Genomic DNA, 3,370 nt, shown 5'->3' on the forward strand with positions numbered 1-3,370 from the left:
AGTTATAAAAATCAAACCATTTCATTAGTGTATTTCAGTGTATATGCGTGTGTGATAAAAAACTTTCGTGTAGTGTCGGCCTTGGGATAACCCTTGCCAGTGTCAGTGATAAGATAATATATACCTATTACATGTGGTTCCAGTGAGTGCCGAGATGAGTCGAATGGACGTCGAGACCCACAATCACTTTGAGGTAAATTAACTCTAAAAAATTGGTAAAGTGTAAGCTTTTGCATTCGGTCGGCCTACTGTCCGCGCGCGAATTCCGCGCACTGCTGAGGAATGTTAGGAATGTTGGGCGTCATGACAGAGTGATAGTGACTGGTGTCATTTTGTACGTACGGGCACGGCGCACAACCCCCCACTTCCTCGACCTTCGAATGCACGGAATTGGCGCGCGGACAGTAGTCATGATGACAATCGCACATTGACAAACGCCAAGCGAAAAAAACTGTATCCATCCCGGTATAGTGACTACATTATACCTACATTATTTAAATTTCAATTTGCGCTTTCTATCAATGATTTACATCTTGGTTAAGGCCCTTAAAGTCTAATGCCACGGTCTTAAACAATGGGGAATACAGAAGATCCTTTTTTGCCTAAATATGACCCTTTTTAGGGTTCCGTACCCAAGGGACCCGTGTCTGTCACCAGGCTGTATCTCATGAACCGTGATAGCTAGACACTTTAAATTTTCACAGATGATGTATTTCTGTTGCCGCTATAATAACAAATACTAAAAAGTACGGAACCCTCGGTGGGCGAGACCGACTCGCACTTGGCCGGTTTTTTAACTATCTTTCATGACGTCGTCGCGCGGTACCCTTCAGATCATTTGTAAAGATTGATAATTTTGTGGTTTCAATTTATAACAACATTAACGACACACGATTTGGCATATATATGCCATAATATTATAATATTACAAATTGCAAACTCCTTGTGGTTGCGCGCACTCACGAGAGTTCAGCCTTTATACCTATAGTTGTGTGCGTTAGATTGAATTTTCAAACCAAATTACTTTATCCTACGTCTTTAAATCAAGCTTCACAATGTCTTTAGCCATTCAATAATCGTCCCCGTGCCCTATTATCGGAATTTAAGGGAAATCGTGCAAGTTTCGCGCTTGACCGAGCGGAATCCCCCTAAAAGGGGGCATTTGTTCACATTCGGATTTGCGGCGAATTGTGGGGTTTCGTGTTTACGTGAATTAATCGCGTAATACGTGGATTATATTAGGTCAAGTATAATTTATATATGAATCTTTATAATACGTTAACATAGCAGTGAGAAGTTTTACGAAACCTATTACTATACTGATAATGTACTTCCATTATATTAATTCATCATCCGTGCGTTCCACCTCTTCTCTTACTGTAGGTAGTTTAAAAAAGAGTCGAGGGCTTCTTCTTTTTCCGTAAGCTGATTTATAAATTAAACGGGTCTATGCTATGTTGTACTTGCTGCATATGGTGTCGTGGTTCGTTCTTGCGTAAAGGAACCAGTAATCAGTAATTTATTGCTTTCATAGGTACAATAAGGTCTTACATTAAAATGGTGATCTAGCTATGAACCCTGTAAGGGCACTGCAAATTGAGCACGTAACTTAATACTATAATATTACATAATATATCCCATATATATAAATTTAACATCATGAGAGGGAGGAGGCCTTTGCCCAGCATTGGGACACAAACCTTGGGCCTTGGGCAAGTTCGTACTCCTAGCGAGGACCGATTGACCCTCACCTAATACCAGTATAATAAAAAAAAACCTTCTCTTCAGCCGGACATCACCAATTTTAGCGATGCAAGCTATAATATGTCTGCTCCTAATCGCACAATAAATACATATCACTAGCCTTTAGGCACGGGGATACAAAATAATAGGTTGTTCCCGTTGGGACGACGTGAAAGGTGAGACTACCTGCTTGCCCTTAACTTAATACAAAAGTATTTTGGGGAATTGGGTTCTTGTATCTCGATGTTTTAATTTAATCAATACTTAATTTATATCATTGTGCTTAAGTACGCATATGTTCTGTTTGGAAACGTACTCAAATAATGTAATCTTTCTTGCTCATAGCAGAGAAAACATACGTACATTTGAATAAAAATAAAAATTACAAATAAACTAAAAACCCATGCCAAAAATGCCATCATTATAGAAAAAGAGCTGATAGCTACTCTTCAAAATGCTGGATCGATTTTTATCGAATAGCTAAGAACCAAAACATTAAAATCGGTCTATTCGTATAAGAGCTATGATGCCACACAGACATATATTGGCGTCAAACTTATAACTGGCGGGAGCAAACGTACTTACTTACATAAAAAATAAATAAACTTAAAATAGTTTTCCAAGAGGCGACTAATTCAGTTCGAGTTATAGCAAGTGGTGCATTTATCGCTTTGCTTTTTTATTTTATTAGGCGCTTATTAAAACCAAAACATAACTTTAAACACTTTTTATTATTCGGTTAAATGCAAACAATTAGCTATGACAAGTATATAACGTATTTTTCTCGTTTCTTAAGCATTGTCTGCTTTTTATTAAAACTAAAAACGGCTTAAGATTTTTTACCAAAATGAGCGCTTCTGGACATTTTCCACAAGGGTTCTCAAAAAAGGAACCCCAAATTTTTTCTAAGGATCGTGCCCAACTACTCGTCGACTCAAAAAACAGACTACACAATGCAACACTTTTTTTATAATCATCTAAGAAACCCACCAGACTTTGTGAAATAAACCTTATTATTAATAAATGAAGGTTGAGAATTGATTGTCAAAATACCATTAAGGGGCTGGATGATGGTGTGTGAATCTATTTTTTCTGAGATTTGAATATATGAATACAATTAAATGAAGCCCTTGGGCCTTGAGTTTAACATGTTAAACAAAATGTTTCGATCAGATTAGTAGAACTCGCCAATGTTACTGCATGAGATGATCAAGTAATACAAATGTGGTATTGCTTATTCATTTTATGGAAGACTGATGTGTGATAGGTATATGCATTATCATTGTTAGCAAAAACAGGATTTTTAATAACAAAACTTTTGTGGGACACAGACATATTTATATTAAGACTAATTTATTTGGAGTACGGAGTGAAACATGTCGAGCGATTTTCACCGGTGTGAAGTTAGCGGCCAAAGTTATCGGCCAACGATAACCCGACCAAATTAAGAAGTCAAATTTTTTTACTTGTGCATTTCTATAAAAAGAGCTTAAGTCGGATATTTAATGGTCAAAAGTGAAGGAAAAGGTGAGGCGTCACTATTAATAACATATCAGGATACATTTTACCAACTAGGTATCAAAAATGGCTTGAACAGATCCCAACATAATGTACTATACAAACCTAC

Source organism: Cydia strobilella, chromosome 19 (genome assembly GCF_947568885.1).
Source record: "Cydia strobilella chromosome 19, ilCydStro3.1, whole genome shotgun sequence".
In the NCBI taxonomy this organism is placed as follows: domain Eukaryota; kingdom Metazoa; phylum Arthropoda; class Insecta; order Lepidoptera; family Tortricidae; genus Cydia; species Cydia strobilella.